The 12500-nt window shown below is 35.3% G+C and overlaps 1 long non-coding RNA gene across 1 annotated transcript in view; it reads left to right on the forward strand.

Annotated features, from left to right (window-relative positions):
- The first annotated feature begins 10720 nt into the window (after positions 1 to 10720).
- Positions 10721 to 12500, forward strand: part of LOC138863164 (uncharacterized) — a 16178-nt gene continuing 14398 nt past the window's right edge. The window contains exon 1 of the long non-coding RNA XR_011398818.1: positions 10721 to 10922. This is a non-coding gene — a long non-coding RNA (uncharacterized lncRNA). The remainder of the gene's footprint in view (positions 10923 to 12500) is intronic.

Below are 12500 nucleotides of genomic sequence, written 5' to 3' on the forward strand. Positions count from 1 at the left end.
ACACGTATAGAAAACGAGTTTATAGAAAATGTAGACATAAACAAAGTTTTTTTTCGATTTAACGGTAAATATAAGTCCGGCGCAACTTATACTGTCTTCCATCCCATTATTTTTTCCGCTCTATAACATGGCGGTGTCCATTTCTCTCTATCTACGCGCGTCCGTCTCCGTAACCTCTACCACAGCCCCTCTAGCTTCGTGCGTTGATCTAGGTAACAAATAGACCCTCTAGCTTCGTGCGTTGATCTCGGTAACAAATAGACCATCTAGCTTCGTGCGTTGATCTCGGTAACAAATAGACCCTCTAGCTTCGTGCGTTGATCTAGGTAACAAATAGACCCACTAGCTTCGTGCGTTGATCTCGGTAACAAATAGACCCTCTAGCTTCGTGCGTTGATCTCGGTAACAATTAGACCCTCTAGCTTCGTGCGTTGATCTCGGTAACAATTAGACCCTCTAGCTTCGTGCGTTGATCTCGGTAACAAATAGACCATCTAGCTTCGTGCGTTGATCTCGGTAACAAATAGACCCTCTAGCTTCGTGCGTTGATCTCGGTAACAAATAGACCCTCTAGCTTCGTGCGTTGATCTCGGTAACAAATAGACCCTCTAGCTTCGTGCGTTGATCTCGGTAACAATTAGACCCTCTAGCTTCGTGCGTTGATCTCGGTAACAAATAGACCCTCTAGCTTCGTGCGTTGATCTCGGTAACAAATAGACCCTCTAGCTTCGTGCGTTGATCTCGGTAACAAATAGACCCTCTACCTCCGTGCGTCCCAGTTACGGAATATTAGAATGTTGGGGGCAGTGTGTCCATACAATAAAGATTCGCTATTTTCTCTGACATTTAACAAATTCCGGGTCTCCAGTTACACCGGACATGACACTGTGTCACACTCGGTTCGCAACGCAGGTAGAACTGATAGAAATACTTTGATGACGAGGTTTATGGATTATGATATATTTCATCTTTAATTATGCCACGATCAATGAGGTCTCCACAGGGGGTCGCAGGGGGAAAAGTCCCCAGCATTAGACAATATTATTCATCAGACATTATTAATATTTCCCCCTGCAATTTAACTGATGCCCTCATGCCCTCTCCTGCTGTTGGGGTCAACGTTATGGGAGTTCGAGGGGGGGGGGGCGGGTCAACAACACTTAATATATATTTGGAAGCTTGAACGTAAGAGGAATCCACCATACCAAAATCGGCACAATCCGTAAGGCAGAATTATTAGAAAAAATACCACACAGAACAAAACATATACTTCACCAGTATACTCAGCAGCAACATGTCGATTTGAGGTGTATCGTGAAACGCTCTAAATTTTCGTTGTTAGTCCTCCGTGTATAGTACACCTGGGAGTGAAGGAAACAATGGCCGCCCAGTCGCCACCCCCCCCCCCTTGTGCACACAGCTGCCCCCTGGCCAAGGACACTGCTGCGCCCCCTGCTTCGAAACCTTGGCTTCGCGAATCCTCATAATACGCACACTAGATTCGGACGCAGTTTTTGATATCGTTATAGTTCCCGCAGAATGTGAGGTTGAAGATTATATTATAATGCATATCTATCATTCTCTCTCTCTCTCTCTCTCTCTCTCTCTCTTTATATATATATATATATATATATATATGTATATATGTATATATATACATATATATATGTATATATATGTATATATATGTATATATATATATATATATATATATATATGCTTATATGCTATTTATATATGTATCACATACGTAAAATGAGCAAGGTCCCCAATTTCCCAATTCATTAATTTTCTCAAAGTTCCGCAATTTAGTACCACGATGCTACAATAAATAGATCTATTGTATTCTAAGCATGTTACTCTCCCCATCTCTCTCTCTCTCTATCTCTCCCACCCTCCCCATCTCTCTCTCTCCCTCTCTCCCTCTCTCTTTCTCTCCCTCCCTCCCTCCCTCCCTCCCTATCTCCCTCTGGTGCAATTGTCTCGAACTGTTAAAGAAGTAATGGTATCGATAGTGATGAGAGGAAGTGAAAAAGTAGGTCTATGCGTACTAGCATATAGTACGTTTTAGTGCGTACTATATATTGTATGAAAGTTGCTCGTCGGCGCGTGTGTAGAGAACTAACCAATCATGGACATTAACTATTTGTTTAAGTGTCCCTCTAACTGACCAATATTCTGCATTTTCTGTTATATGCATAAAAGAGATAATTGTATATTTAAGGGGTAACTACAATATATATAAAAAAAATATTTATCTATATTATTTTTATTATCATTATTATTCTTAAGAAATTGAAAGAACTTAGAATACTTAACTTTGTAGAAAATATAATAGGGAATCTATGGAAAATAAACGGTCACCACATTAAGCATTAAATAAAGATGAATCAGCTGAGACAGCTCTAAGTAGCTGAAACAGATAAGATCACATTTATGATTATTACCACACAGTGAAATGGCTCTCTCTCTATATTAGTGGGTACATCTCATTATCGTGCCTGTATGCAAGGGGGTGTAGGTTGTATATTTCATTAGTTTAATAAAGCGGAAACTACATTTTTAACCACACCATTGAACAAGTAAGGTTATTTTTCCATATGGTTTTAACTTTGAAGCCTATTCCTAAATCTTGTTTCTCATTCGGAATCTTTCCTCCGCAATATAATAGACACTTATTTTCCAGTATCTATCTCTCTATCCGTCTATTTATCTAGCTATGCATCTATCTATCTCTCTATCCATCCATCTGTTTATCTAATTGTTTATATGTCTGTCCATGTATGTCCATGTATGTATGTATGTATGTATATGCATGCATGTATGTACGTGTATGTCTGTATGCATCTATCCATACACATGGATAGATACATATAACAGTTGCCATCCTAGGAAATATCCAGAGAGGCTACTGGGAGTATCTACTGATTAGTATCATTATTATTATAATAATTACTATTGTTATTATTGTTATCATTGTTACTATCATTACTATCATTATCATTATTATTACCATCATCATCATCATTATCATCATTATTATTACTATTATTGCTATTATAATAATGATAACAACAATAATAATAATAATAATAATAACATAAATGATAATAATAATTATTAATATTATCATTATTATCATTATGATTATTATTATTGTTATTAATATCATTATTATTATTATCATTATCATCATCGTTACTAATGTTATTATCGTTATTTTTATTATTATTTTCGATGTGGGTGGGTGTGTTGGTATCCAATACCCAAACAAAAAGTGTTCAATTCCCTCCCCCCCCCACCCCCCGCTAAGCCCCACCCCCTAATTTTACACATCTTTTATTTTTTTTTAATTACTGCTCTCAATGTTTAAAGTGCGATCATAAGGTCGGTTTTCAAAAGGCTGTGTTCTTGCCGCTGATGAAAATTGTCGCTAATACCTTGGCATTCTCTAGCGAGTTAAATATTATGTAGACTGACGTGTATTAGGAATATCATTTTATAAACATATCAAGCATAATGTATACGTTTCAGTATTTCTAAGGCTTTTTTGGGTCTCTATTTAAAGAAATTTATAATTCGTTTATATCGTTCTAAACTGAAATAGAAATAGGCTGTGTGTCTTTACTATCATCCTCAATAGTCTATCTTGCTGTTACGATATATATATATATATATATATATATATATATATATATATATATATATATATATATATATATATATATGTGTGTGTGTGTGTGTGTGTGTGTGTGTGTGTGTGTGTGTGTGTGTGTGTGTGTGTGTGTGTGTGTGTGTATATATATATTTACTCAATATCAATTTCGTTAAAAGACAGCGACAGAGACAAAAACAGAGACATTTCATCTAAGCTTCTCCGTAATTTATTTAACGCACACACATACATATGTATGTGCATGTATGAATAGATGAGTGCCTGTTTATACATTAATATCAGTACCTCTTTGGTAACTGTTTCATCGTCTCATTGCGATGCCTTCTGCTACCGGTGATCTTCTTGTTATTGAAGAACATGCATCAACATTTGTTATTTTTTTCTTTTTGTGTATTTGCGAAACCACAACACATAAGCAAGCACACACACACAAGCACACACACACACACAAGCACACACATAAGCAAACACACACGCAAGGCCACAGACTCACAAGCACACACACACACACAAGCACACACATAAGCAAACACACTCACAAGGCCACACACTCACAAGCACACACACACACACACAAGCAAACACACACACACATACACAAGCGCCCCCTTCCACCCGCACGCCCTACTCTCCGCAAGCAAACACACTCACAAGGGCACACACTCACAAGCACACACACACACACACAAGCAAACATACACACACATACACAAGCACCCCCTTCCCCCCCGCCCCCAACACACACACACACAAGCAAACACACACACACATACACAAGCACCCCCTTCCACCCCCACCCCCATCCCCCTCCCCCCCAACACACACACACACACACGTTACACAGAGCATCACAAAGGCAACCATCTCCTTATAACACTAACAGTCCAGTGAACATCTCCTTATAACATTAACATCCAGTGAACATCTTATAACATTAACATCCAGTGAACATCTCCTTATAACATTAACATCCAGTGAACATCTCCTTATAACATTAACATCCAGTGAACATCTCCTTATAACATGAACATCCAGTGAACATCTCCTTATAACATTAACATCCAGTGAACATCTCCTTATAACATTAACATCCAGTGAACATCTCCTTATAACATGAACATCCAGTGAACATCTCCTTATAACATTAACATCCAGTGAACATCTCCTTATAACATGAACATCCAGTGAACATCTCCTTATAACATTAACATCCAGTGAACATCTCCTTATAACATTAACATCCAGTGAACATCTCCTTATAACATTAACATCCAGTGAACATCTCCTTATAACATGAACATCCAGTGAACATCTCCTTATAACATTAACATCCAGTGAACATCTCCTTATAACATTAACATCCAGTGAACATCTCCTTATAACATTAACATCCAGTGAACATCTCCTTATAACATTAACATCCAGTGAACATCTCCTTATAACATTAACATCCAGTGAACATCTCCTTATAACATTAACATCCAGTGAACATCTCCTTATAACATGAACATCCAGTGAACATCTCCTTATAACATTAACATCCAGTGAACATCTCCTTATAACATGAACATCCAGTGAACATCTCCTTATAACATTAACATCCAGTGAACATCTCCTTATAACATTAACATCCAGTGAACATCTCCTTATAACATTAACATCCAGTGAACATCTCCTTATAACATTAACATCCAGTGAACATCTCCTTATAACATTAACATCCAGTGAACATCTCCTTATAACATTAACATCCAGTGAACATCTCCTTATAACATGAACATCCAGTGAACATCTCCTTATAACATTAACATCCAGTGAACATCTCCTTATAACATGAACATCCAGTGAACATCTCCTTATAACATTAACATCCAGTGAACATCTCCTTATAACATTAACATCCAGTGAACATCTCCTTATAACATTAACATCCAGTGAACATCTCCTTATAACATTAACATCCAGTGAACATCTCCTTATAACATGAACATCCAGTGAACATCTCCTTATAACATTAACATCCAGTGAACATCTCCTTATAACATGAACATCCAGTGAACATCTCCTTATAACATTAACATCCAGTGAACATCTCCTTATAACATGAACATCCAGTGAACATCTCCTTATAACATTAACATCCAGTGAACATCTCCTTATAACATGAACATCCAGTGAACATCTCCTTATAACATTAACATCCAGTGAACATCTCCTTATAACATTAACATCCAGTGAACATCTTATAACATTAACATCCAGTGAACATCTCCTTATAACATTAACATCCAGTGAACATCTCCTTATAACATTAACATCCAGTGAACATCTCCTTATAACATGAACATCCAGTGAACATCTCCTTATAACATTAACATCCAGTAAACATCTCCTTATAACATGAACATCCAGTGAACATCTCCTTATAACATCAACATCCAGTGAACATCTCCTTATAGCATTAACATCCAGTGAACATCTCCTTATAACATTAACATCCAGTGAACATCTTATAACATTAACATCCAGTGAACATCTCCTTATAACATCAACATCCAGTGAACATCTCCTTATAACATTAACATCCAGTGAACATCTCCTTATAACATTAACATCCAGTAAACATCTCCTTATAACATGAACATCCAGTGAACATCTCCTTATAACATCAACATCCAGTGAACATCTCCTTATAACATCAACATCCAGTGAACATCTCCTTATAACATTAACATCCAGTGAACATCTCCTTATAACATCAACATCCAGTGAACATCTCCTTATAACATCAACATCCAGTGAACATCTCCTTATAACATGAACATCCAGTGAACATCTCCTTATAACATTAACATCCAGTGAACATCTCCTTATAACATTAACATCCAGTGAACATCTCCTTATAACATGAACATCCAGTGAACATCTTATAACATTAACATCCAGTGAACATCTCCTTATAACATTAACATCCAGTGAACATCTCCTTATAACATTAACATCCAGTGAACATCTCCTTATAACATTAACATCCAGTGAACATCTCCTTATAACACTAACAGTCCAGTGAACATCTCCTTATAACATTAACATCCAGTGAACATCTCCTTATAACATTAACATCCAGTGAACATCTCCTTATAACATTAACATCCAGTGAACATCTCCTTATAACATTAACATCCAGTGAACATCTCCTTATAACATGAACATCCAGTGAACATCTCCTTATAACATTAACATCCAGTGAACATCTCCTTATAACATTAACAGTCCAGTGAACATCTCCTTATAACATTAACATCCAGTGAACATCTCCTTATAACATGAACATCTCCTTATAACATTAACATCCAGTGAACATCTCCTTATAACACTAACAGTCCAGTGAACATCTCCTTATAACATTAACATCCAGTGAACATCTCCTTATAACATTAACATCCAGTGAACATCTCCTTATAACATTAACATCCAGTGAACATCTCCTTATAACATGAACATCCAGTGAACATCTCCTTATAACATTAACATCCAGTGAACATCTCCTTATAACATGAACATCCAGTGAACATCTCCTTATAACATGAACATCCAGTGAACATCTCCTTATAACATTAACATCCAGTGAACATCTCTTTATAACATTAACATCCAGTGAACATCTTATAACATTAACATCCAGTGAACATCTCCTTATAACATTAACATCCAGTGAACATCTCCTTATAACATTAACATCCAGTGAACATCTCCTTATAACATTAACATCCAGTGAACATCTCCTTATAACACTAACAGTCCAGTGAACATCTCCTTATAACATTAACATCCAGTGAACATCTCCTTATAACATGAACATCCAGTGAACATCTCCTTATAACATTAACATCCAGTGAACATTTCCTTATAACATGAACATCCAGTGAACATCTCCTTATAACATTAACATCCAGTGAACATCTCCTTATAACATTAACATCCAGTGAACATCTCCTTATAACATTAACATCCAGTGAACATCTCCTTATAACATTAACATCCAGTGAACATCTCCTTATAACATTAACATCCAGTGAACATCTCCTTATAGCATTAACATCCAGTGAACATCTCCTTATAACATTAACATCCAGTGAACATCTCCTTATAGCATTAACATCCAGTGAACATCTCCTTATAACATGAACATCCAGTGAACATCTCCTTATAACATTAACATCCAGTGAACATCTCCTTATAACATTAACATCCAGTGAACATCTCCTTATAACATTAACATCCAGTGAACATCTCCTTATAGCATTAACATCCAGTGAACATCTCCTTATAACATTAACATCCAGTGAACATCTCCTTATAGCATTAACATCCAGTGAACATCTCCTTATAACATGAACATCCAGTGAACATCTCCTTATAACATTAACATCCAGTGAACATCTCCTTATAACATGAACATCCAGTGAACATCTCCTTATAACATTAACATCCAGTGAACATCTCCTTATAGCATTAACATCCAGTGAACATCTCCTTATAACATTAACATCCAGTGAACATCTCCTTATAGCATTAACATCCAGTGAACATCTCCTTATAACATTAACATCCAGTGAACATCTCCTTATATCATTAACATCCAGTGAACATCTCCTTATAACATTAACATCCAGTGAACATCTCCTTATAGCATTAACATCCAGTGAACATCTCCTTATAACATGAACATCCAGTGAACATCTCCTTATAGCATTAACATCCAGTGAACATCTCCTTATAACATTAACATCCAGTGAACATCTCCTTATAGCATTAACATCCAGTGAACATCTCCTTATAACATTAACATCCAGTGAACATCTCCTTATAGCATTAACATCCAGTGAACATCTCCTTATAACATTAACATCCAGTGAACATCTCCTTATAGCATTAACATCCAGTGAACATCTCCTTATAACATGAACATCCAGTGAACATCTCCTTATAACATTAACATCCAGTGAACATCTCCTTATAGCATTAACATCCAGTGAACATCTCCTTATAACATTAACATCCAGTGAACATCTCCTTATAACATGAACATCCAGTGAACATCTCCTTATAACATTAACATCCAGTGAACATCTCCTTATAGCATTAACATCCAGTGAACATCTCCTTATAACATTAACATCCAGTGAACATCTCCTTATAGCATTAACATCCAGTGAACATCTCCTTATAACATTAACATCCAGTGAACATCTCCTTATATCATTAACATCCAGTGAACATCTCCTTATAACATTAACATCCAGTGAACATCTCCTTATAGCATTAACATCCAGTGAACATCTCCTTATAACATGAACATCCAGTGAACATCTCCTTATAGCATTAACATCCAGTGAACATCTCCTTATAACATTAACATCCAGTGAACATCTCCTTATAGCATTAACATCCAGTGAACATCTCCTTATAACATTAACATCCAGTGAACATCTCCTTATAGCATTAACATCCAGTGAACATCTCCTTATAACATTAACATCCAGTGAACATCTCCTTATAGCATTAACATCCAGTGAACATCTCCTTATAACATGAACATCCAGTGAACATCTCCGCCTGACCCAAGGACCACGGTGCAGTTCGCTCACATCCCCAGCGGCGAACACACTAACAGTAAAAAAAAATCTGTTTAACCAAGATGAAAAAATGCAAAGAAAGAAAAGGAAAGAGATAAAAACGAAAGCAAAACAAAGAAAATATAGAAACATAAGAGAAGAAGAAAACAAGAAATCAAAGAAAAGGAAAAAAAAAGGAAAATAAAAGACGAAAAAGAGAAAACCAGTAAGAAAAAAAATCTGTTTAACCAGGATGAAAAAATGCAAAGAAAGAAAAGGATAATATTAAAAAAGAAAGCAAAATAAGGAAAATATAGAAACATAAGAAAATAAGAAAACAAGAAATCAAAGGAAAGGAAAAAAAAGGGAAATAAAATAAAAGAAAAAGAGAAAACCAGTAAGAAAAAAAATCTGAGTTTAACCAGGATGAAAAAATGCAAAGGAAGAAAAGGAAAGAGATATTAAAAAACGAAAGCAAAACAAAGAAAATATAGAAACATGAGAGAAGAAGAAAACAAGAAATCAAAGGAAAGGAAAAAAAAGGAAAAAAAAAAAGATGAAAAAGAGAAAACCAGTAAAAAAAAATCTGAGTTCACCCAGGATGAAAAAATGCAAAGAAAGAAAAGGAAAGAGATATTAAAAACGAAAGCAAAACAAATATAGAAACATAAGAGAAGAAGAAAACAAGAAATCAAAGAAAAGGAAAAAAAAAGGAAAATAAAAGACGAAAAAGAGAAAACCAGTAAGAAAAAAAATCTGTTTAACCAGGATGAAAAAATGCAAAGAAAGAAAAGGATAATATTAAAAAAGAAAGCAAAATAAGGAAAATATAGAAACATAAGAAAATAAGAAAACAAGAAATCAAAGGAAAGGAAAAAAAAGGGAAATAAAATAAAAGAAAAAGAGAAAACCAGTAAGAAAAAAAATCTGAGTTTAACCAGGATGAAAAAATGCAAAGGAAGAAAAGGAAAGAGATATTAAAAAGCGAAAGCAATACAAAGAAAATATAGAAACATGAGAGAAGAAGAAAACAAGAAATCAAAGAAAAGGAAAAAAAAGGAAAAAAAAAATAAAAGACGAAAAAGAGAAAACCAGTAAGAAAAAAAATCTTTCAACCAGGATGAAAAAATGCAAAGAAAGAAAAGGATAATATTAAAAAACGAAAGCAAAACAAAGAAAATATAGACACATAAGAGAAAAGAAGAAAACAAGAAATCAAAGAAAAGGAAAAAAAAGGAAAAGAAATAAAAGACGAAAAAGAGAAAACCAGTAAGAAAAAAAATCTGAGTTCAACCAGGATGAAAAAATGCAAAGAAAGAAAAGGATAATATTAAAAACGAAAGCAAAACAAATATAGAAACATAAGAAAAGAAGAAAAAAAGAAAAGAAAAAAAAAACAAAAAACAAATAAAAGACGAAAAAGAGAAATATAAAATAAGAACAAACAAAAGGGCAAGAACAGGAAAAGAAAAACCTAACCGGTGTTCTTGTGTAGAAGCAGATAAGTAGAGTGAACAGGGAGTACAGTTGGTCAGTCGTGTGCGTACCCTCACTCGCACCACACCTGGAATAATAACACACCTTGGCCGTCGGAGGAGCACACAGAACCCTCTCCACATAGCACACTTGTAAGTCGATCTGAACTCTCTTGAAATACTCTTGTTGAAGTGTTTTTGTAACCTATGGCTTTTGGTGAGAGAGGGATAAAGGTATTTAATGTGGAGAAGCGGTGTTTACGTGGACGAAAAAGCTTGTGGTTGGTGTCCCTTGTGAACCAAACTATGGGGATTTTATCGTACCATGTTCATTATATTCGTCATTATTGGATTTTTTGAGTATATATCGCGCTGTGGTGTTCTGATACAGCGTTTGGATAAATACTTATGTTTACAGATTCCATGTGTAACAAGGCAGGTTCCATGTCGGGATTAAATGGTTGAAAATTTGTATTGATAAGGCAAAAGTGAGGATAAAAATCATAGTCTGTGCATTTTTTACTATACGTGATTCTAAATCCATATGCATCGTATGTTAAATTCAATAATAACGACAGTACATACAAAGTCAATTTTCCATAGAGTAGAGTTCAAAGACATTTGGGAAGATATGATCCCCCGAGCCTGATGCAGTTGTTCAATCTTTAAATCAATAGTTTTTTTTTTTATATCGAAACGGGAATACCATTGCGTGCTCTACCTAAATTGCGTGTGTTTTTTAAAATATTCTTAATATAAAAAAAAACCACGAAAGAATGATCCCAAGAACCCGTAGATTCGGATTGTGCCTCGTGTACATATATCCTACTGTATCTGTGTAATAATAATCAATTCATTTTTTGCTTCTAAACTTTTAATCATTTGCACCTACTAAACTTTCTAGAGTGCAATCCCTTGCTTGAGGGAACCACAAGTTGCAACTGGACATCAAAGGCAGAAAAAAAACACACTTCCATGTGGGTGTCTTTATATATAAAGTGTATATATACAAGAACACAAGCGCAAATAGGGTTTAAACTCGAATGTGTCATATTTTAAGCTAAACCTTCAGAAAATGAAAACCATCCTAAAGAGGTTTATTTAATGTTCAGTGACAGGAAATAAGTCACAGTAGGACATTGCAATTACAAGGCTAAGTAATACAGTTTTGATTCCATTAAAGTGAGGAATATAAGGTTGACCGGTGCGTAGGATTTGGTTTGTTGTAATAGTCGACGTCGAGATCTTACGGTCAGGTCGAATTTTGTTTCAAAATCGGTGAAACATCGTTAAAATTAAGCTTGGGTTGGGTTGGGTTAGAGCAGTGTTGTCCAAACTGGTGTCCGCAACATAGATCATATTGGTACGAGAACATACAAGGAACACACACACACACATACATGCAGACACACACACACACACATACACACACACACACATACACAAACAGAAACATCACATGTTCTATGAATCATCTTTTTTATTCGTGTATTAATTTCGAATTTATTGAGCAACACTCCTGCAATGCAGTCTTTTCATAATTAGTATATCATTTGCATTATCCTAAATAAGTTTGTTTAGCCATGGTGGGCGGCGGAGGGGGGGGGGGTGTACGTAACAGTACAAGAAGGAAATAAATGGTACAATAGACATAATTTCTGGACAACATTGGACACCATTTTTACGCTTGGTTTTTGTAAAATTCTGTGCGTTAAAAATGTCAGACTTTGA

Source organism: Penaeus vannamei, chromosome 2, assembly GCF_042767895.1.
Source record: "Penaeus vannamei isolate JL-2024 chromosome 2, ASM4276789v1, whole genome shotgun sequence".
Taxonomy (NCBI): domain Eukaryota; kingdom Metazoa; phylum Arthropoda; class Malacostraca; order Decapoda; family Penaeidae; genus Penaeus; species Penaeus vannamei.